The 24,879-nt window shown below is 47.0% G+C and overlaps 1 long non-coding RNA gene across 1 annotated transcript in view; it reads left to right on the top strand.

The window, feature by feature from the left end:
* LOC131481367 (uncharacterized) overlaps positions 1-24,879 on the top strand; it is a 322,287-nt gene that overhangs the window by 43,150 nt on the left and 254,258 nt on the right. The gene's annotated exons all lie outside the window — the stretch shown is intronic.

Raw genomic sequence — 24,879 nt, 5'->3', positions numbered from 1 at the left:
AGAGGTTCCACTGATGTCTCAGGAATCCTCTGAAGTAAGGATCCTGCAGCTCCAACTACCAAGCCTTCCACAGAATCAAGGTGAGGGGCAGCACTTGCTTTTCTCTTTTTCTCTCTTTCTTTTCCTTTCTTCTTAGCGTTCTGTGGGACCACATGGCTGCAGGTGCCCAGAATTTGGGGGTGCTGTCCATGTACATAATAACCCTCACTTAATTCCAGGAAGGAATTCAAATGGGTTGGCTCCTCTTTTTTGGACTTTGGCTCCGTCCAGAGCAGCTTGCTGTCAGAAGCCTGCTATGTTCACATTCTTGCAGGCCATGGGAGGGGCAGGAGGGGAAAGGCACTTTTCTGAATCACCACAAGGAACCTGAACAAATGGTTACCTCTGGAAATTTCCTTCCCACAGGAGCTTAGTCATCTCCACTCTGCAAACGAGGTGGCAACTGAAGTAATCCTCTAAGTGGAAGCAAGCGCTTAGTAGGCATGCAACGACTTCCAGTTCTGAGTTTGGAATCAGCCCAAAAGCCTTACATCAGCCAGCAGCTCGGCCTGGCCAATGCAAAGAACACTGCGACAGAGATGATTCTTGATCCTGACAGTAGAAGATAAACTTGTGGTTCTCCAAAGGAGGAGCCAGCCCTTGGTGGGTGATGAATGACTGGTAAGGAAGGACAGTCCTTGGGTCAGGCATAGTATGCGGGGCCCCAGCCGCACTCAAGAACCTAGAGGCATGGAACCTGTCAACTCCACATGAAGAATCTTCTCTACCAGATGCTGGCACTCCCGGATACAGCCACAGGGGGCTGGTTTTCAGATCAAACCTCAACTCATGTGGATGTTGGAAAATCTCCTTGGGTCTTAACAAAGCCAAAATCAAATTCAAGTTCACTCTCAAGCCTTCCCATCTCAACAAATGACAACTCTATCATTCCAGCTGCTCAGCAAAGAAAAACATTAGGATTTCTTTGATTTATAGCTATCTTCCTCCCTCTTCCCACCTAACGCACACACACACACACCCTGCATCCAACCCATTAGAACATGCTCCCCGCCTTCTTCACTTGTCCAAAGAGTATTTACTGCCAGCAGCCTGAATCATCCTCTAAAACCTTCACTCAGGCCTTAGTATTTCTTTGTTCAAAGACCTTCCAGCAGCTTTTCATTTTACTCAGAGTTCCAAACCCTTATAAACTATATAAGCCCCTAACCCAAGCAACCTTGCCTTTCTGCAGCCTCTTCCCTCTGTCTCCCATCCCTCAGAAATTTGATCTCCCCCCTTGCCCAGGTCTCCCTGCTGCTCCCAGACCCCACAGTAGTGTTCATTCCTCAAGGTTTCTCTGTTCTCTGTCCATAATGCTCTCTCCCCTTCCCTGCATGTCCTCCCTATTTCTCTTATATGCCAGCTTATGAAGAGAAGCCAGCCTGCAGAAAATAGTAGCCACCTACCTACACACACTCCCCATCGCTTTTGCAGACTCTCATGCCAAGCCTGTTCACCAGCCACCTAGTGCATCTGATGATGTGCTCACGAGCTGCCCCTCCCCCAACTGTAGAATGTGCAATCCACCAGGGCAGGCACTGTGCTTCCTCACTGTAGCCCCAGAACCCAAAACAGCAGTTGACACAGCATAGAAACTCAAGAAATGCTTGTGGAGTGAATAATACCCTTCATTTCTTACATAGCTTCCTTTCTAGTTCTATAGGGGCTTTTTTCCTACTAGAAAAGTTAGCTTTAAAAACTCCTCCCTGGCCCAGCACGGCGGCCTAGCAGCTAAAGTCCTCTCCTTGAACGCGCCGGAATCCCATATGGGCACCAGTTGTAATCCCGGCAGCTCCACTTCCCATCCAGCTCCCTGCTTGTGGCCTGGGAAAGCAGTCGAGGACGGCCCAAAGCCTTGGGACCCTGAATCCATGTGGGAGACCCACAAGAAGTTCCTGGTTCCTGGCTTCAGAACGGCACAGCACCAGCAGTTGTGGTCCCTTTAGGGAGCAGATCATCGGACGAAAGATCTCCCTCTCTGTCTCTCCTCCTCTCTGTATATCTGACTTTGCAATAAAAATAAATAAATCTTAAAAAAAAAAAAAGCTTGGACCCAGAAAAAGTGACTTGGCCAAAATCACAGAAATTTTTATTGGCAGAGCTGGACATACAAATTAAATCTCCCCAGTATGTCCCAGCAATATTTTGCTCTAAACTGTATTTATGAGGTTGAAAACAAAGTGTCTAAAAATTTTTTTGAGCTTATTTTACTTCTGAGTGTTAACTGATGAATTCATTTCATCTCTAATCCTTTTATGTTCCACATGTTTGCCAGTGATTTACATGAAGGTAAAGGCAAGCTCATCTAATTTGCATGTGACACAGATCCGAGGGAAAATAGCTAGTATAATGAACGACAGAAACATGATCAAAAAGATGTTGATGAGCTACAACAATGAGCCAAAACTGACAAGATAAAATGAATCCAAAAGCTGAACTTCAAAAACACAGGAAGGAAGGAAATATGACTTAGCAGTAACGCCTGTGACGACTAGACAGGTGCCTCAGTCCTTCACAACTGTCTACCCGGGCAAACCTAACAGCACACAGGAGGCCTCCTCAACACCAGGGATGCTGATGCGGGAGGCCCAGCCCCTGTACGCTTTGGGAATGTCTCACGTGTTTATGCATCTCACTTTGAGGACCACAGAGCATAAGCAGATCCAGGAATGTAATCTGGTACCCACACACTTCAATGCCATCTTGGGCTGCTTAAACACAATAGATTCCAAAATAAGGTGATCTCTCATATGTCAATCAGATCACAGCACCACCCCTTCCATCCATGAAGGATATTTTCAGGACCGTCCGTGGATGTCTGAAAGCACAGAGAGCACTAGCTCCATATCCAAGCTCTGTGGCTCCACAGCAGCTGATCTGAGAGTGCTACAAATGGGTGAGATGTACATACAGTGTGGATACACTGCATGAAGGCAGCTGGACTGGAGACAGCAGGGCAGCAGATTTCATCATACTACTCAGAACACATAAATTAAAAACTTACAAATTGTTTACTTCTGGAATTCTCCACTCACCATTTTCAGGTGATGGTAAGTGAAACTATAGAAAGCAAAGCTTGAGATAAGGGGAGACTACAGTACTTGTTCATTTACCATTCATTTACTTGTCAGCTTCCATGAAATGCCTTTTGAGGGTCAGGCACTGGGCTTACACTTTAAAGGCACATGGGCAACCATTGGGCCTGATAGAAAAGAGGCTGCTAGGGACACCCACACCCCAAATCAACGTGCCTGTGTTTGAGCCCTGGCTCCACTCCCGAGTTCAGCTTTTCCACCCTGGGAGACAGCAGGCGATGGCCCAAGTGGCTTGATCCCTGCACTTATTCACTGGAGTCCTGGATTGAGTTCCCAGCACCCGCCCCAGTCCCAGCCACTGAAGGCATTTGGGAAGTAAATCTGCAAATGGGAGTTTTATTTCATTATTCATTCATATTCATTCTCTTTCTCTCTCTCCCTTTCTTCCTTCAATCCTTTCTCTTCCCTCCCTCTTGCATAAATCAAATATTTTATCAAACATAAAATTGGGGGCCAGCACGGTGACATAGCAAGCTAACACTCTGCTTGCAGCACTGGCACCCCGTATGGGCTCCCATTCTTGTCTTAGCTGTTCCACTTCCAATCCAGTTCCCTGTTTATGGCTTGGGAAAGTAAGAGAAGATGGTTTAAGTCCTTGGGCCCCTGCATCCATGTGGGATATCTGGAAGAAGTTCATGGTTCCCAGTTTTGAACTGGCCCAGCTCCAGCTATTGCAGCCATTTGAAGGATGGAAAAATGTGTGTGTGTGTGTGTGTGTGTGTGTGTGTGTGTGTGTGTACTTCTTTATCTGTTTTAAAAATCTGCCTTTCAAATAAAAATATCTTTAAAAAGCCATAAAAATGATGAATGTAGCCCTATACTCACAAAAGCTACAATGTTTTAGAAAAAGATCAGGCTTGTACAAATAGGACCCCAGGCTTCAGCAGCCCCTGAGGGAACTAAAAAGCACCTGACAATTTTATTTCAGATCCTGGGGACCCTCACCTCCATACGACTGTCTCACAAGACAGACATCAGCCCGTTCCTAGTGTATCTCCCCACATACCTCCAACAATCTCTACTCTTTACTCTATAACCAATGGTTTTAGTACTAACTGCGAAGAAAATTTCCACCCAAGCCAATCCCATCCTTGCAATGCTATGACCAGCTTATAAAGTGAAATGAAAAAAAAAAGCCTTTCCTGTGCATAGTATACTCCACAGCAAAATTCTGTAAATAATCTTGTCATCCACATTTGTAGGACCAGAACCACCATTTCAAGTAACCCCAGCCTGGCTAGGTCAAGATGGCTTCATCCCAACCTATTAGCCTTGACTGAGGGTCTTTTGAGCTCAGCTGCCTTGTCTTCACCTCATTCTCCTTGTCTGAGCTGTTTCAACCTACAAGGCCTGCTTCTATAAGCGTGGGCTGGAGGGGAGCTCAGAGGCACATGCCCTCTTCCAGGGAAACACATTCTGGGCTGCGGAAAACCATCTGCCTCCAGCGTCAACTCCTTATCTCCACCCGCACACCCAGCTCATAGCTTGCTGAACTCAGAATGCACAACTTAGGTCTGGCTACCAAAGTTTAAAGGTTCATGAACAAGATGTAGTTTGTTCAAAACACATTGTGCCAGGAAGGACTACACCAGGAATTTGATGTGTTGTGCTTGTCCCTTCAGAGTTTGCAATTCCTTGGATGGCACACTGAAAGGAATATGTTCGGAATAAAGGTGTGTTTGACTGGGGCACAGAAGAAAATAAAGTCAGGACTAGTGAGGCCCAAGAACACCTGATTTGCGTTTGGCAGGTTCTGAGGAGCCCATAGAAATTTCTGGTGACTGGTCTCCTGTGGGCAAGCCAGTTAGTTGGTACATGGGAGAGACCTGAGCTGGCCCAAGCTGCTGTTAGGAGCATGATGCAGAGAGCAGACAGGGAGCTTCACAGATAGAAGAGGCACAACGAGACACAAAGAGGGAGCATGGCAGTGGAGGATATGAAGGACTTGGAGAAGCTGAATTTGTAACATTCAATAACAGGTTGAACTGGAACAGAATCAAGAAGAAGGGAAGCATCAGACAGCTCCTCCAAGTCCAGGTCTATGGAGGAAAGGCAATGTCATCAAGAGAAAGAAAATACAGGAAGGAGATCTGCGTTGGGGAGGAGAGCAGGGAGGGATCAAGACGAGTAAACAAGGAGCATTTATGTGGAGACTGACGTCCTGATGGGCACCCCTCTGCACGTGTGCCAAGGTAGTGTGGAAGGTAGGAATGATCCCCGCTAAATGAAGTTGACAAGGAAAGACAAACACTGAATTGCATACACTTGTGACCCTGGAGGGAACAACTTCCACAGATGTGAAGATGGACAGAGAAATGCAAGAGTTAGTTAACAAAGACGGAGAAAAGATAGGACAGATGTACATCAGTTTATTGTAAAACGTGTTTAAGGAAGCACAAAGGATGCAACTTCCACCCCCCGCACTCCCACCCTCAGAGAGAAGCAAGACGAACATCCTGGGATGGTTCCCTGCAGACATTTTCCTATGCATATAATTAGGGAGGGTTGTTGTTTTTTTAATTGGAAGCATGCTTTACACGATGGTTTACTCCTGATTGTTTCACTTAAATTGTATCTGGAGAATTTGTCTATGTAATTAAATAGTCTTCAAATGCTGTTTTTAATTTTTTTAGTAGGAATCCAACTTTTGCCTACACTCAAATTTATGCCAACATCTAGGATAGTCAAGGTTTGTTTCAAAGCTTGTACTGTTTTAAATAAAGATCTCTCTTTCTTGATGTTGGAAGGAAAGATAAAGACAGGAAGTTTGCTCCAAGGGATAGCAGGTGGAAGGAAGAGTAATTTGAGGGTGTTTGTTTTGAATGTAAGAGAAAACTGCATTTGTTTGAAGACAGATCCAAGAGAGCTCAACAGAGAGGCTGAGGCCTTGGAGAAGGCCAGATTGCTGATGCAGGTTCTCTGAGCCCTTCTCAGCCTGGAGGCAGCTCCAGTCACCCCCAGGTGGCACATGCAGCAGTGCTTCTGCCTGCCCTTGCCTTTTGGGGATTTGCCTCCTTGTCCAGGAAGCAAGGTGGCCCCTGGGGAACTGACCTCACAGAGCCGCCTTCAGGGCTAATCAGATGCCAGCCAAAACACAGTGAGCGGGCTCCCTGCTGCTGCTCTTGCTGCAGGATGCTCCATCCTGACTCCGGGGGCTGAAGGCTTTGTCCTCCTTTCTTGTTCGCCAGCACCACATCCCCCGCCCCGGGTATCTATTCCCGGCCTGCCTGTGGCCACTCCCAAGCCAACCCTCACCCTAGTCCAAACCAGCATGAAAATCTCCAAACGCAGAGGTCTGGGCTCAGCTCCCAGGCACTAAATATCTGCTGTCTGGGTTTGCTGCAAGGATCCCTTGTGGAATCTGTGGAATCTTTTAAGCATGATCACAGCCTCTACCAAAACCTCTTTTGACATCTTTCCTCTTAAGAAAAAAAAGACGAAGAAGTGCCATGTATTAATACAAGAAAAGGGACACACGTCTTCAAGTGATAACCATCCCTTCGCATTTCAGGTCACCGGAGGCTGTCAGACCAGGGATGAATGAAGCAGCGCTCATTGAGCCATGTGCAGTGGTACTGCTGGCTTCCCTGAGACAATGCTAAGGAAAAATGAATGAAAAATAGGGCAGAGTTATTCAGTAGCTGGGAGTACCCTCTAGTGTTCAACTTTTGAAAGATTTCTCTTTATTTATTTTATGGAAAATCAGATATACAGAGGAGAGACGGAAGAGGAAGATCTTCCGTCCAATGAATCACTCCCAAAGCGGCAGTAACGGCCAGTGCTGAGACTATCTGGAGCCAGGAGCCAGGAGCCAGAAGCTTCTTCCAGGTCTCCCACGCGGATTCAGGGTCCCAAGGCTTTGGGCCGTCCTCGACTGCTTTCCCAGGCCACAAGCAGGGAGCTGGATGGGAAGCGGGGCTACCGGAATTAGAATCTCAACTGAACTTGAGCTGTGGTTATGCAACAAGGTGGAGGAATCCACCATGGTGGGAGGGTTTGGGGAGGGGTGGGGAGAACCCAAGTATCTATGTAATTGTGTCACATAATACAATGTAATTACTGAAGTTAAATAATAAATAAATAAAAAAAATTAAAAAAAATAAATAAATAAATAAATAAAAAAGAACTGGTGCCCATATGGGATTCTGGCATGTGCAAGGCGAGGATTTTAGCCACTAGGCTACCACACCAGACCCTCTAGTGTTCAATTTGAATCCTTAACTCCCTCCACAACCCCACAAGTCAAGTTTCAACAATGGGAAGATACTTTTTTCTGTATGGCAGTTCATTTACCTCGAAGGATCTGAATGTTTGATTGCATTACCATTACTGACTTTGGCTAAAGAGAGGTAATCTGTTCTTGGATGAATTATATTGAGTGAATTAAAGATTCTTTTTAAGCAAGGCTTGGGTCGTCTATTCATTATCTAATAGTAACTGTTACATTTAATCATGGAACAGAGTTACTGTTTTACAGCTATTAAGCTCGTCCCAGACAATGGCACAATGTTAACATCCAATGGTATCAACATCATAAAAAAGCTGACAAATTCATATTTTGCTGGCATCAGTATATACTAAGAAATGACATGACATTATACTTAAGCTTCATGAAATATGTTACCTTTGATTCTGGTTCCAGGAAATAATTCAGTAGAGTTTCTTTTTTTAATTATATGAATAGGAATGTAGACCACAGCTTCATTTGTGATAGCTTTTTGCTATTACATCATTCACTCAAAAAAATGGTTTTAAAGACACTGTGCACAGTTTGTTATGAAATAAAAAAAAAAGGCGGGGGGGCCTAGGGCAGTGGCCTAGAAGCTAAAGTCCTTACCTTGAATGCACCAGGATCCCATATGAGCGCCAGTTCTAATCCCAGCAGCCCCGCTTCCCATCCAGCTCCCTGCTTGTGGCCTGGGAAGGTAGTCGAGGACGGCCTAAAGCCTTGGGACCCTGCACCTGCGTGGAAGACCTAGAAGAGGCTCCAAGTCCCTGGCTTCAGATCAGCACAGCACTGGCTGTTGCAGCCTCTTGGGAAGTGAATCAATGGATGAAAGATCCTCTCTGTCTCACCTTCTCTCTGTATATCTGACTTTCCAATAAAAATAAAATAAATCATTTTTTTAAAATGAAAAAAAAGATAGGCTGTAAATTCCATAAGCAGTATAAGTACGTGTTGGAAATGGGTAGATTGTGTGGATATGTACATATACGGGATTAGAATATAAAACGTCAATTGGGACCATCATTGTGACACAGCAAGTTAAGCTACTGTCTGCAATTCTGGCACACCACACTGGTGTCAGTTAAGAGAATTGGCTGCTTCACTTTCCATGCAGCTCCCTGCTAATGTACCTGAGAAAGCAGCAGAGGTTAGCTCAAGTGCTTGGGCGCCCGCACCTCTGAATGGCACAGCCCCAGCCTTCACGGACATTTGGAGAGTAAACCAGCAAATGAAAAATCTCTCTTTCTGTAACTCTGCTTTCATATACATAAAAAGTAATATTTCTAAAAGAAAAGAATATAAAATGGCTAAAATGTTTATGTTAAAGTATGGGATGTAAATACTTTTTTGTATGGCTTTGTCATGTTGGCTTGCTTCCATTTTTTTTCTCTAAAAAACCGTGGGGACCAGTGCAATGGCTCAACTGGATAATCCTCTACCTCCAAGTGCCAGCATCCCATATGGGATCCCAGCTGCTCCATTACCCATCCACCTCCCTGCATGTGGCCCTGGAAAAGCAGCAGAGGATGGTCCAAGCCCTTGGGACCCTGTACCTGCGTGGGAGACCTGAAAGAAGTTCCTGGCTCCTGCCTTCAGATTGGCTCATTTCTGTCCACTGTGACCATTTGGGAAGTGAACCAGCAGACAGAAGAACTTTCTACCTCTCCTTCTCTCTGTAAGTCTTCCTTTCAGTGAAAATAAATAAATCTTTTTAAACAAAAATCCTGGTTCTTAGTGGCTTAATTACACATGCCTAGCATGGCACAAAACTTTTACAGATCCTTCTCTGGTTGAGACTTTTGCTTGGGCCAAACAAACAGGTTGTGTTGCTAAGACTAAGACTCTTAGTAACTGAAAATTAGACACAACAAACACAAAGTCAAAAAGGACTTTCTATATAAAAACATCACAGCATGTCAATAAAACCATATTTTATGACTTACATGACGGTTAGATGAGTTACAAGAATAATTATGGTAAGTGCAATGCTAACACAAACTACAACGAGACATTCGAGAAGATTATAAGAACTCAGAGCGGGACATTCACAGTTCCAACAGCAGTTTAATGACATAGATCAATTCCCACAGTTCAGAATTTTTTATCACAACCAAGTTCAGAGGTCAAGCAAGCTGGAGTCAACTCGATCTGTGCAGAGTTCTGGCTCTTGGACGCAGGAGAAGGAATTTCTGTGGTCTCATCAATTTACCAAGTGACTAAAAGTGTTCTCCGAAGCATGGAAGCAGTAAACAAATACTGTTGTTTGGATACTAGTCTGAATGTGCAGAAAGCATGATTTTCAAACTCTTATGTTAGTGGTATTAAGAAGACGGACACTTAAGCCAATTCTGCTGTCTAGCGGCAAGGCCTCTGGAGTAATGAGACTGGGCTACGTCTTAGGGGTGGAGCCCCCACGATGGGATCTTCATGGCTTAATTAGGAGAATCAGAGACAAGCATGCAGTCCCACCTGCTATGGGATACTCTGTGCCCTTGAGAGATTGCTATCAATAAGGGGAGGCCATTACCAACCAAATCAATGGGACCTCTCAATCTTAGACTATGAATCTTCAAAACTGGGAACCAAAAGAAATTTCCTTCCGTCGTAAGTGACTTGTCTTAACTGTTGCTGTAATAACACAAAGCCAATTAATTCACCAGAACCATACGATCATCTACAAAACAGCTTGATATTGGACTTGCAACATCCGTAAGGACATCCAATTGAGGATTCGTGACAATAAAATACTAGACAGATTTTAGTCTCTCTAAGAAGGTTTGGTTTAAGCCATTGGAGTAGGGCAGACCTGAGACGACATCACAGTCATGCCAGTATCATCTAAACATCAGTGACATGACTTTGCAAATATCTCCAAGTAACTGATAAGGAAACAGAGATCCAGCCCAGGAAGTGTTTCTCTAAACAGTCAAACCACTCAAAAGCAGAACAAAGAAATGCAAAGCATGTCCTTGAAGCAGGCCAAATTATGGTTCCTAGAAAAATAAATTAATCTTGGTAAATAAGAGTAATGCTCCCAAAATGCTTTCCTGGCTGAATTTTTTGTATGCAAATTAATTTTAACAGTAGAAAGATAAGGGAAAAAATGAAGAAAATTCACAAAGTAAATGAAAAGGCTTCATTATGATAAACATATTATAAAAGAAATAAAGCCCCAGGGAAGCATTAATAGATCAGCCTGTGGGGACATGCCTTCCACGTGCCAACACAAACGTTACAGACATGGCAGAGGGCCTGTACAACTCCCACACAGCGTAGGCTGAGGGTCTGAATCTGAGCCCCCCCCTTAGGTTACACTTAGGAGAAAATAAAGCCTTATTTCTTCTTGTTGCAACAAATCCCACTCTTCCAGTCCTGAGTCATGTTCAGAGTTCCAGGTTTGCTCTCATACCTCCTTTCCTTGCCTCCTCCCTCTGATAAACCAAACCTTGAAAAGAAGGGACTCCAAGGATCAGCACTGCAGCCTCTCATGCCAAACTGCTATCCGCAGTGCCAGTGTCCCATACGGACTGCTCTACTTATGCAAGGAATGGCTTAAGTGCTTGGGCCCTTGCACCCATGCAGGAGACCCAGATAAGTCTCCTGGTTCCTGGCATCACCCTGACCCACCTCTCACTGTTGTGACCACTTGGAAAGTGCACCTGCAGGTGGGTGATCTCTTTCTTTCTCTTTCTCCCTCTCTCTCTCTCCTCTTCCACTCTCTCCCTCTAATTTTGCCTTTAATAAATAAATCTTTTTTAAAAACAAAAATAAACTAAGGAAATTACAGCCAGGGCTGTTTCTGGGCACACTCGGGTCTTCAGCAAAGCTGTTCCCACTGGCCTTAAATGACACCATGGAAAGCTCACAGGGAGCTGATGCAAAGAGATTAAGCAGATGAACAGGTGGCTTCAGGCTCAAACTGCAATGTTAAATAGAAAGTCTAGAACAAGATTTCCCACATAGGATTTCTTTCACTGGGCATGAAGATGGCTAGTAGGAAAAAATGGCATTAAGTTAGTAAATTCATTTTTTTAAAGATTTATTTATTTTTATTGGAAAGACAGATATACAGAGAAAAGGAGAGACAGAGAGGAGGATCTTCCATCCAATGATTCACTCCCCAAGTGGCTGCAATGGCTAGAGCTGAGCCAATCCGAAGCCAGGAGCCAGAAGCCTCGTCCAGGTCTTCCACACGGGTACAGGGTCCCAAGGCTTTGGGTCATCCCTCTACTGCTTTCCTAGGCCACAAGCAGAGAGTTGGATGGTAAGCGGGGCCTCCGGGATTAGAACCAGCGCCCATATAGGATCCTGGCGCGTTCAAGACAAGGACTTTAGCCGTTAGGCCACTGCACCGGGAAAGCTGAGATGAGAGAGAGTGGAGGTAGGGGGAGAGAAAACCGTGGAATGATTTGCTTCTGAGACCTCAGAAACCAACAGAGAATGCAACTGAAGGCTGACCTGCATGTGCCCACTGCTAACTGACCTGGCAGCAAACTGTCCCTCTTACGGCAATGACAACAATCTGCAAAAGAAAACTGGAAGGTATCTGTACTTCATACAGAAGAATCGGTTCCATCCCAAAGGGAAAAATCCAAATAGGAGCTTAAGGGAATTTATGCTTTGAACAAGAATCTGATTCACACACTAGGAGGGCACAATGGTCTTCTGGGAACTGTGACTCAGTACTCCTCCCACTGGCCAGTCAGGGAATAAACCATCCAACAATACACCCCAGCCTTAGTTCTGTCCTACACCTCAGTATCACAAAAGCAATCAGAGTGGGAAATGCAGAAAGATGCCCAGGTCCCGGGCGAGCCTGCAGAAGCACCAGTCTATACGCTGCTATTCACCTGCACTCTCTTTGTGGGGAGTTGTTTGGAGTGACCCACGAAGTTAACAGAGGCTCCTACAAACCCAGGAAGTGATGGAAGCTCACATAAATGACTCGTAGGCTCCTTCCAGCTTGTTGCTCCACCAGGTGGAACCTGAAGCCTGGAGTCTCTTAATCCAAGATGTCAGCACGTGCCTCCCAAGAAGAACAGGAAAAAAGGGGCCAAAACTCACTGCACAGCATTGCCACCTACATCCTTCGGCCGGAATTTAGTCACAAAGCTGTCTCCAGCGCAAAAAGCGATGGAAGCAGTTTGTCTGCTCCAGCATGCTCCATACACTGAGTTTAAAAAGCAGGAAGACACCTAGGAGTAGATGAGCAAACAGCACCATTCTCTGCTTGACTCCATCATTACCCAGACACAGCAGGGACAAGGGAACAGGATCAACGGGCAGAAACATGTTTGCTGACTGCAGAAACAGCAAGCCCCAGGCTGATGAGCACAGAGTGTGACCAATGCGTATTTCAATGAGTAAAACAGACCGAGAAGAGAAGGGCATCTTGATCCATAATGGCAAGAGAGCAGCAAGAGGGCAGCAAACAGTGCGGGGACCCTGGCAGCCCGCCCGTGCTCCAGGCAGAGCAGCAAAGCGAGGGATGGAAGCTGAGGTAAAGGAAAGCTCACCTACACGTTTACAGCACCATCAAACTCCAAGGGGCTCGAGTTGCTGCTACGTACTTATTTTCAGCTCCTCCCCTGGCATCGTTAGCTCCCCAGCATCAGGCCTCCTCCGGAGCTGCTCTAACGTGGAAGTGCACATCCAGCATGTCCACGACTCTGACCGCAGCGGACTGAAAGTGGACTTTACGCAGACCACGCCTGAACGTGCTGCAGATCCAGCTTCTCTAACATGTTTCCTATTCCCATAAACGGAAATAAGATTTCTGCCATCTCCTCAAAGACACGGGAAGGAGAACGCTGGTGGCAGTAATGAGTGGGAAGCTCCTTGGATATATTCTTGGCTATCACACAGCAGCTGTGTGTAGTTTCAGGATTCCAACAAATCCGTAACATGAGCTAGAAAATTTAGCAGAAAATGTGAAGGTGGAAGGTATAACTTAACGGAATACTTCTCTCTCCTTGGATCTTCATCAAGCATGACAAGGCCATTTTGCAACCAAATGTCAAGTGCTTGGGTTGCAATGTGTGTTCTATGTTAGCTTAGAGTTGGCCACAAAAGAATGCCTCTCCATACAGATCCTTTCCCAAAGAAATCACAAAGCATTAGAGGAAGTTGCCCTACAGAAGTGGATGCAACCTTCAAACCACTGTGGATGAACACACCACAGAAGAAAAGGAGGGCGGCTCTGCTCCGGCTGGGAAGGCTGCTGTGGGTCCCCCTCTGTCCCAGCAAGGCCTGCTTTCCCGGCCACAGGCAGCCGGCATCTCCCCTGGAAGACTCCCTTCCCACTGCCGAAGTGTTTCTGTGCATAACCTCCTCTGAGCTCTGTAGGTGAGCTTTCCTTTTGACCCATGTCTGCCACCTTCCTCCCACCTTCCTCCCCTGCCTGCATGGCACCCAGGGTACTCTTGCTCACCTGATCCTGCTGGCCTTTCCTCCTCACCAAGAAACTCACATACCTTCCAGCTCCCTCTCTGCTGTGTGTACAGAGAAGACATAACCTTGCTAACACCATATTCTTTAAGTGGGAACCTGCGCAGTCAGCAGCCACTTGGCTGGCTTCCCCAAGGGTAGAGGGTCCTGGGCTTCCAGCAGCTCTCCCACCCCCTGGGGGTCCTGGGACATCCACAGGTCTCTCCCTAACCAGGGACTTGAAGAATTATATTCACCTCTTTCACCAGCCACCATGTTACTCCCACAGCCTAGTTCTTGTAGTTCCTTCAAGCTGCTGCCAAACACCTTGACCCAGACACCCAAAGAGAGGAAGAATACATATTCCAGATGCTTCCTGGGCAGGAGTGGAGACATAAATGTGTCCAGAGTAGTCAAGCCTCACCTCTCTTCCCCTGTCACAGCCTCCTTCCAAGGAGCAACAGCTGCTGCAGAATTCCTGAGCTGTGGCATACCTTGGGCTCAGAGATTCACACACTGCTATTTAGACCTCAGAGGTGAACAGCACGGAAACATGCGAAACGTGAAGCAGAAGCCTGTGGCAGTGGGTGGCCTTTCAGACACTACCAACCAAGTTAGAGAGACGAGGGAGACACACAGTAGACAGTCGAGAAGTAGACAGCAGGAGAGTGCAGCACACTGGAATCACATGGAACAGGCTATAAATCAGAGCACTTAAACACTTATGTGCAAACCTCACTGCCAGGTGTTTTTCTAGGGTGGGCTTAGTAACGTGCTGCAGAAAACCCCAGGTTCTTTGGATGCAAGGAGGCCAAAGACATTAGCACAAAGAGCTGGCACTCCTGTCACCTGATCAATCTGGCTGAGGCTCGAGGGCTACCAGTCTGGCAGCCAGAAACACACATTCCCAAGGCCCAGGCGGCTGTCCCCAGCCTGACTCCAGCTAAGTGTGGTGACTTCTCAAACGGGGACAGTCACCCGCAAGCTCATGCCAGTCTTACATATCAGCCAAACAGATGTACAATTTAAAGATAAAAGACATTATGGTCACCTCTTTATGTTTCCAAAACCTTTTCATCACACAAATAAAGAAACAGACCCACATATCCAGGGGCTAACGACTAACGCATGGAGGTCTGACAGGAAGAACCCTCGATCCTGCAGCCAAATCTCAGTCCTTGCGATGCTCTATCTTTTGGAAAGAGGGCGAGAGACACAAGTTGGGTCTGCCTCGAGGCAATCATTAACCTGCACAGCAACCAAGTTGGGTTGGTATTTTGAGCCCTACCAGCGGTCCAAGGAAGCTCACAGGCTACAGAGAAAGGAACTCTATGACCTCCGTTAGGTGAGGCTGACTCCCCAACAAGGCAGAGGATATCAGGGTGGGAATGTGCACCCCTCGGCTCCCTGACTCCCTGTGCAGGGCCAGGAGTTCAGGGAGGAAGGGGGAAGCACCTGACAAAGGCAGGGCTGCAAGCCAAGGACCATTTAGAGTTTTCTGTGCACAGAGAAGGTGGGATCTTCTTAGAGGCCTCCGAGGACTGAGTTTGCCTTTGCATCTCAATAGCTCCTTAGCAGCCCAGTCCTTTCCAAGGAGCTCTAGGCAGTCAAGTTTGGCAGTCCTGGGAGGTGGGGCTGGCCTGGTCCCCAGTGCCAGCGGCGTGGGCTGGTCAGGAGGGAGGCGCTCTTTCCGGCTGACTCACTCCCCCCACCCTGCAGCTGTTCACCCTCTCCACACTGCCCTGCTCCACTCCCACCATGTTCCTGGTTTGGGTTCAACCTTAGCAACCAGCTCTGAGAGCTAACAACACCTGCCCACTCAGTAAACTGGCTCGCAGTCAAGGGACTGGCATACAATCTACTGTTCTGACACTGCACCTTTTGTGGAAGCCAAGGTTTTTGGGGGAAGGGAGGGAGGAGAGGATTCAGCTAACTGCACTAGCTCCTGGCGTCAAGGCCACCTCCTAAGTGCCATTTGCGTTTGCTTCCCCCTGGTGCCAATCAGTGGCGTATGCAGGAACAGGTGGCAAACACTGACTGGCAGATGCAACGGCATTTTCCTTGCAGGTTCCTTGGCACCTTCTAGCCCTTCCCGAGCCAGGAGCTGGTCCCCCAGTGCTGGGTGTCACCCTGCAGTGCCAGGATCTGTCAGGAAGGCAAGAGGTCACAGACACCTCTGGCCACCCCTCCCAGCCCAGCTCCTGCCAGGTCACAGAGCCACAAAGAGACAGGGGAGAAGCCCAGAAAGGGGAGGTCCTGCGAGGAAAATCATCCCCGGCTGACAACAAAGGCCCCAAGCCCCACCACTCATCATCTACCTTAGGCACCCCAACGCCTGATTTTCACAAATTCTCCCCACATTCGCACAGGCCTACTTAATTGAAAGAAGATAGAAAGGGCCCGGCGCGATAGCGTAATGGTTAAGGTCCTCGCCTAAATGCGCCAGGATCCCATATGGGCGCCAGTTCTAACCCTGGCAGCTCCACTTCCCAGGACTCCCTGCCTGTGGCCTGGGAAAGCAGCCGAGGACGGTCCAAAGCCTTGGGATCCTGCACCCATGTGGGAGACCTGGAAGAAGCTCCTTGCTCCTGGCTTTGGATCGGTGCAGCACCAGGCGTTGCAGCCACTTGGGGAGTGAACCATCCGGATGGAAGATCTTCCTCTCTGTCTCTCCTCCTCTCTGTACAGCTGCCTTTCCAATAAAATAAATAAATATTTAAAAAAAAAAGACAGATAGATAGATAGACAGATTTGGTACTTATACGACCTTTGAATGTTAAATGATATATCACCAGAACTCCCTGTATATGACGTCAAGTGCATGGCCTCCAGTTGCTGATGCTCTAATAGGACAGTTAAGTAGACATCTCTAAGTACTCATGCAGTGTCATGATGCTGAGAAACGAAGAAATGTCTTTCTGTCATTCTTTGCTGGTGAAATTAAATCTAAGGAGACCCCACTCCTGATCAAAGCTTATGGGAAGTCTAGAGTCTGTTATCTTGGAAGGTTCTTGCCCTCTTTCCATAAGCATAGAACCCCATGGATCTTAGATGGTATCAAGAAAAAAAGAAAAGTTCTGCTCACTGTCCCCCAAAATAACTTGCACCACGCACTGCTCCTTGCTCGGGGTGTGTGGAACACATAATCTTCGACAGGCAGTTGAATGCCGTCTGTGCCAAATTCATGCTCAAGGTCCCTCAACAACCAGCACTCAGACAGCCCTGCAGCAGCTACCTGTGGAAATCCATCCACCCCGAGAGAAGGCAAACCACAGTGAGCTCAGCTCTCCACTATTTATGAAACCCCCGAACCCGTGCGAGCCTGGGGACTCTCACTGCCCTCACAGCCCTCCCAGTCCCCAGCTCCCACAGCGCATGCTGTACTGCAAGTCCCACAAGGCTACCTCAGCAGTGACGACTACCTCAACCACTGGATTCGATGCTCTCGAGAGGACACGAATTCTGAGAGAATGATCCTGGCCAATTCAATTGCTGATATACATCCATACCGGAGAAAGTGCCCAGCACAAGCTGGTGACAAGTGTCTGTCACAAAATATCAAGTATTCAACCTCCTCTTCTTTCCTTATACTAGCAAACATTCTTTCTCCAACACCCCTCGCCCCTAAAGCACCAAATTTTTAAACAGTGTATCTTAGGAACAGAAGATGGACATATGTCCTTGAAACAATCAGGCTGGGCTCGGCACGGTGGCTTAGCAGCTAAAGTCCTCACCTTGAATGCACCAGGATCCCATATGGGCACCGGTTCTAATCCGGGTGGCTCCACTTCCCATCCAGCTCCCTGCTTGTGGCCTGGGAAAGTAGTCGAGGACAGGCCAAGACTTTGGGACTCTGCACCTGTATGGGAGACCTGGAGGAGGTTCCTGGCTCCTGGCTCCAGATCGGCACAGCACCAGCCATTGCGCTCACTTGGGGAGTGAATCATCGGATGGAAGATCTTCCTCTCTAACTCTCCTCCTCTCTGCACATCTGACTTTGTAATAAAAATAAACAAATCTTAATATTAAAAAAAAAAAAGAAAAGAAACAATCAGGCTAAGGTCACAGCAGAGAAAAGCGCAATCCCTTGCTTCACCACGTGCACACACGCTCGTCCACAGAGCTGCCAGTCCGCAGAGCTGCCCGCCCGCAGAGCTGCCCGCCACGCCAGGACTACAGAGCTGCTCAGCGCTGCAGTGTGGTTAGGGGCTGCGCAGGGCAGGTCCCAGAGCTGCTCCTGTCAAACTCGGTGACTTTCAGCTGATGGTTCAGACATGACTGATGAGTCCCTCTGTCTGTCCTATTCGTACACAGCTAACAAGTGAGCAGTGAGAAGAACAGAAACAAAAAGAATACGAAGGAGTATAACACCCTTCATTGCCATCCTAACTGCTTGTGGTGGCACCCCTAGAAGTTAGAGGCTTCAGTGGATCAAGTGGAAAAAACAATCCACCTGAACAGAAAGCCCAGAATCTTAGCTCATTGACTTTCTGGCAGTTTCTTGGACTGTTAGGAAAACTCTTGCTGCATATAAAGATATAGACTTCTACATTCTCTTTTGAAAATATCATTATTTTATCCTGTTTTTATTATTTTATGATACAGTTCCACAGACTCTGGAATTTCCCATCCCTCTCCCAAAGTCCCCCCTCCACACACACACTGATTTCCCCTCTAGTATTACAATGGGTAATCCTTCACGAACAGTGATAAGTCCATCATTCCGCTAAAGCAATATTTCCTGACATTGTAGGCGTTGGCAATGTCAGAGGGACATTTACATTCTATCTCTCACCACAAGAATGGTTTGGGGACCCCAGGCCTGCCACGGCCCATCATGGGCATTATGGTAGAAAATGGCTTGGTATCATTCAAAAAGACAATAAATTGTAATGACCGTTTCAAGTCAAGCCACCACTTGCTTGCAACACCCATATCCCAAGTTGACACGCCAGTTGAAGTCCCAGATGCTGTTTCTAATCCAGCCTCCTGCAAAGCAACAACAACAACAACAAAAATGGCCCCTAGTATGTGGATTCCAATGTCAGAGATCCAAAGTTCCAGGCTCCTGGCTCTGGCCTGGCCCCAGCTATTGCAGGCATTGGGTTTAAACCAGCAAACAGAAGATCTTTCTCCATCTATCCATCCATCCATCCATCCATCCATCCATCTCTTCCCCCCTTTTCTGCATGTCAGTCTGCCTTTCATATAAATAGATCTTCATAAAAACTGAGAGGGGCTAGCATCGTGGCAGAGTGTGTTAGGCCACCAACATCTATATAGTAGTGTCAGCTAGAGTCTCGGTTGCTCCCCTTCTGATCCAGCTCCCTGGCAATAACCCTGGCCCATCCTTTTGAGAGACCTGGGTGGAGTTCTGAGTTCCTTATTTCAGTCTGACTCAGCCTTGATCATTGTGGCTGTTTGAGGAGTCAACCAATAGATAGAACATAGCTCCCTAAGACAGCACCTACTCGCTCTCTCCCTCCTCCTCACACCCATGTCACCCTGTCTTTCAAATAAATTAATCTTTAAAAAAAAAAGTATATAAAAAGAAAACGGCTGGATTCTTTGAGTCTTGACCCATGATTCAAAAAATAAGAGTAGCATGCTCTGAAAGACAAGATGAGAAATGGAAACGACCACCATCACATGAAGTGGCTTTTTTTAAGACCTGGAGAAGAACATAAGTTGACCGTGCAGGAGAAAGAAACCCACAAAAGCAAAGCTGCTTCAAAAGGAAGCCACAGTGGATTTACACAAAGGGACTCGCGCCATCTGGTGGACGACACTGGTAGCAACCAAGAGAAGTGAGAATCACTGAAATCCCACTCCTTGGAAGCGGTGACTGGAAGACCCCCTTCACATTTACCTATGATGAAATTGAGACCCATCAAATTTCAGTACCTTACAGATGCTGCAAGAGTGAGGCAATACCATTATTAAAGTGGTTACCTTCAGACAACATTTTAAATCCAAACTCACCAAAAAGTGGAAGGATGGACTCTGAGGACCCTCAGTTGTGGATTTGTGCTCCACCCCTAAACTTTCAATTCCTGCTTCTCCCTAAATTCAGGAAGCTATAAAGCATCTTCATGACCTTGTGGTCGGTCTTGAATTTCTGGCTGGCTGATATCCCGGAACACGCAGCTGGACATCCAGCTACCACCACACCTTACTGTATGACCCAAGGACCACAGAGTCAGGACTGCATTATCAACACCACCCGCTTCTCACAGTGGGCAATAATGAGATGTCACATGAACTCTTCTTCAGTCAAAGAATAGATAAAACTGTCCCACCTCACTGGCACAAGAATTAAGGACATTTAACTTGCTCTGATTTAGCTTAGGAAGAAGAGATGTCTTTGGGCCTGAGACTTGTAGGATGGATTTGCTACAGACCCTGCTTTTGTATGCACAGGAGTTTAAAGCTGACCATAATGACTGAGTGATTGAAAGACTGGGTGACTGACTGATTGACTTGAAAGGCAACGTAACAGGCAGGGCGAGGAGTGTCAAGACAAGAACAGATCTTCCATCTTCTGGCTCATTCCCTAACGAGCCTAGTTTGCATTCAGATCCACTGGAGCCAAGAGCCAGAAACTCCATCTGGGCTTCTCAAGTGGGCAGCAGGAACTCAACTACTTATACTGTCATCTGATGCTTCCCAGGTCGATTAGCAGGAAGCTGGACTGGAATTAGAGAAGCTGGGAGTTGAACTGGCTTTCCAACACTGGATGGGATGCAGGCAGCCAAAGCAGCAACTCGGTTACCTCTGCCCAATAGGTTTGCTCTTAACATAAGCAGAATACAGATTATTCTGCAAACAAAAGCAAACACCATTTTCAATGAAGATATTTTTAAGGCCCAGCCTCAAAGGCAGATACAAATGATCAAGCAGAAAAGCAACAGGAAAAACAAGCCCTCGGAATTCTTACTTGCAACACCTGAAATCAGAAAAGGAATTCGGTCAAGGTTGCTAAGCAGATCACAGAATGCCTGGGAGGATTAAATAGCCAGGCAGTGCAGCTACATGCAGCAAGCACAGCCCCCAGCCACACTGTGGAGGCTTCTGGTGGCATAGCTTGACCTCGACGGCTCAGTCCCAGTGCCCTTGCAAAGCTCTGCCAAGGAAGTACCCATCTGTCAGCGTGTTAAAGAAAGTTCCACAGAGCAGCAGAAACTCCTGTGCATCCACAAAGGCCCAAGACTAGATCACGTTTCCCAGCAGTCTTCATTGTGAGGTGTGGCCTGGGACTGAGTTCCGACAAATAGAATATAGACTGAACAGCAGTTCACCCTGTCCAAAAGGAAATCATAAAAACCTCCAAATGGTTCTTGCTCCTTCTACTGCCCTGATGGAGAGGGCTCTGAGAACCTGGAAGAGGCCAGAGCTGTAACAGGTAACTATCCTGAGGTGCTGGGTGAACCCGTGGCAAGCTGCTCTAGCAGGGACTCACAACGGTAACAAGCAAATGCTCACTGTGCTGCAGTGCCAAGGGTGTGTGCCTGGCCTGCTACTCAAAAAGCACCACTCACATTGCTCAAGTCCAAGTCAGGTCTAACACGGGCCCATCTGATTGCAGAAATATAGGTTGTATGCTGCACCCTAGATGCAAAAAGGCCTGGAGATACAAATTTTATGACATCACTCTTGGAAGATTAAGTTCCTACCTGCAGCTCCAGCATCCCATGTTCAAATCCAAGTGGCTCCTCTTCCAACACAGCTCCCTGCAAATGGCTTGGGAGAACAGTGGAGGATGGCTCAAGTCCTTGGGCCCCTGCACCCATGTGGGAGACCCAGAAGAAGCTCCTGGCTTCAGACGGATTTCAGCCATTGCAGCCATTTGGGGAGTGAACAAACAGGTGAAAGATGTGTCTCTCCTCTCTCTGTATATTTCAAATAAAATAAATGAATAAGTAAATCTTTTTTAAAAAAGAAAACCTATTTAGTGTAAAAGTAGGTGAAGCATGATCAGTACAGAAAAAAACAGTTCCTAGAAAACATAGTCCAAATAATGTGTGAAAAGTTGGTCAATTTCGCTAACAGAAGAAAATGTAAAATTATACCCCAAATAACCACTAAATAGAAACCTTTTTAAGACCTATAAATTCAGCAATGATATAGAGAAACAGATTCTAACATGTCACATTGATCACAATTGTAGTACAAATTATGAAATATGAAGAATAGGAGATAACAAAGTTAAAGCAGCACATGAGATCCAACCCAGGAGTTCGGCTTCCAGACAACTATTTTAGCCCAGAAGTGACACACATGGCCTTCACTCACAGCCCACTGACCGGAAACAGCCATACACCCCTGCCACACTGCAACGCGACACGAAAAGGCAATCCTCCCACATAGCCACAATGAGGAGGACAACTGGGAGACACTGAGTACTACAAATCTCTATCACACTTTTTCCAAGATTTCGCTGTTGAAGCCTTCCTGGAGGAATCAGCAAGGGAGTCTCCCACAACACCTTCTCGCCATGCACTGAATCGCTGCCTCCAAGGACTGTGGGAACCTTTCACTGGGATAGAATCCACAGTGAGCGAAAAGGGAACTCCTACAGAGCCAAAGAAAAGTCAAAAGTAGATCCCAATCAGAAGGCCAAATAAATACCTTTCCAAGTCAGATTCACAAGAGGGCCCGGGATACCATCCCGCCATGTTGTAGCTGAAAATCCCCTACCCAGCTATAAACCACCTCTCAAGAACTAATGGTCAGGGGTGGGCTTGCCACCACAGTGAAGATGCCCGAGCAACACATCCGAGTGACTGGGCTGATACCTGCACCAACTCCCTGCTACAGCTTCCCGCTAATGCAGACCCTGGCACGCAGGGGCAATGACTTAAGCAGTTGGGGTCTTGTAACCCTCATGAGATCTAAGTCAATTTACCAACTCCCAGCTTCGGTTCAGCCCCGCCTCATCTGTTGAGGCATTTGGGGAGTGAATCAGCAAACAGGAGCTCGCTTACTCTGTGTTGGTGAGTACGTGAGTTCTGTCTGTGCTTCAAGCTAACATCAACATTTTAAAAAAGAATTCCATTCAACAGTAACTGCATCTCATTTCTTTACCATTGTCCAGTCTAGAAAGGCAACGTGAAACCCATACACAGGAAAGCAGCCAACAGGTGAGCAATCATTAAGCCTGTTACAGGTGTTGATCTGATAGTCCGATTCAAATACGGCTTGAACACCCACAACCTTGTGGAAAAATTCAAACTGCACCACCTTCCACCTCTACAGCTCTCATGAGGGTGATCGTTCATGGAGCTCACACACACACCCTGGCACACAGGCACTTGACAGATGTTTGCCAAGTGACTGGAACAAGCCATCATTCAAACTGGATACTCCCATGCGTGCCACTGGCATGTGCTCTACAAATTAAACCCCAGGGCGAACATGCAGCCGGCACAACTACAGCTGCATGGCTGTACCTGTGCAAGGAATTGTCGTCCAAGTGCCAAGAGGAGGTGGAGCAGGATGGCAGCTACCCCTGCTGGCGGGGCTCTCGACGCCACTGCCGGAGGAAGCACAGAAGCGGAAACGGACCTTTGAGTCAACACTGAATTCAGAAGCTGAGAGATTTCAGCCCGTACGTCCTCAAAGACGACTGAGGCAGAGCATGGAGCTGGCTACTTCCCTGCTCTGCAGGGTGGGAGACTGCCGTTCTCACATTCGCAGGCCTGCGGAAAGGAAAAGACAGGGTGGCTGAGTAAATACTAAGGTTCCACACATTTTCTCGCTTGGTTTGGAAGCTGAGGTGCAGACGCACGCAAAAGAGGGACCACAAACTTCCCCACGTAACCTGCTCATCAGTCACAGCCACCTGGATCTTCAGAGAGGAAACTATCCTTGAAAACAATAGTAATTTTTCCAAAGACACACAGGATCACAACACAGCAGATTTCCTGGGTCTGAACTGATGACTCTTCCAGGATGACAGAGTCTAGAAAATAGATACTGTGGAGCCCTGAACAAGGGTTCAGTGGCTAAGTCCGCACCTTGCAAGTGCTGGGATCCCATATGGGCACTGGTTCGTGTCCCAGCTGCTCCACTTCCCTTCCAGCTCCCTGCCTGTGGCCTGGGAAAGCAGTAGAGGATGGCCTAAAGCCTTGGGACCCTGCACCTATGTACGAGACCTAGAAGAAGCTCCTGGTTCCTGGCTTCAGACTGGCTCAGCTCCAGCCACTGTGGCCACTTGGGGAGTGAACCAGTGGATGGAAGATCTTTCTCTCCTTCTTCTGCAAATCTCATTTGTCTTTCTAATGAAAAAAGAAATCATTAAAAAAATACATACTCTTGGGCTGGTACATGATTGAAGTAACACTGACCAAAGTACATAATTACTGAAGTTGTAGATTTATACAATCTCTCTGTTTCAAATACACTGGAATTTTTTCAAAATAAAATCTTAATTTAAGTTGAAGCAAAAGGTTACAAATCAGGGCAAGCTTCCTAAAGAAAATAACGCTTCCTTCAACCATGGCATCTCTCTCTGCTGCGCTAGAAACTGCAGCCCTGCCGAACACCTCTGTGACTACCCCATCTAAAGCGGCCCCGTTTGCTCCATTACCACCATAAACGCTAGTGTCCCAAGATGCCCAGAATGAAGGCACCCAGCCTACATTTTTTTCAATTGCTGTAGGCTTACAGAAGTGCTTATGTATTTATTTGAAAAGCATCATAGTCCACCTGCTGGTTCATTCCCTAACTGATCATAACAGGCCTAGCTGGGCCAGGCCAAAGCCAGGAGCCAAAAACTCCATTTAGGTCTCCCATGGGGTGGAAGGGGCACCAGCGGACTTGGGTCATTGTCTGCTCCCTTCCCAAGCACATCAGCAAGGTGGCTAGAGCAGACACAGAACTAGGACGTCAAGCAGCACTCCAACATGGAACAACGGCATCCCACACAGAGGCTTAGCCCACTGAGCCTCTACACCTGGCCTCACTTCATCTAATTCTATCAGCCCAACTTATTGCAAAGTCAGATATACAGAGAGAAGGAGAGACAGAAAGATCATCCGTCCTATGATTCACTCCCCAAGTGACCTCAACGGCCAGTGCCGATCCTAAGCC

The sequence above is a fragment of the Ochotona princeps genome, chromosome 11 (genome assembly GCF_030435755.1).
Source record: "Ochotona princeps isolate mOchPri1 chromosome 11, mOchPri1.hap1, whole genome shotgun sequence".
Taxonomy (NCBI): domain Eukaryota; kingdom Metazoa; phylum Chordata; class Mammalia; order Lagomorpha; family Ochotonidae; genus Ochotona; species Ochotona princeps.
The sequence above is the reverse complement of the archived record's forward strand: the minus strand, read 5'-3'. Positions and strand labels throughout refer to the sequence as shown.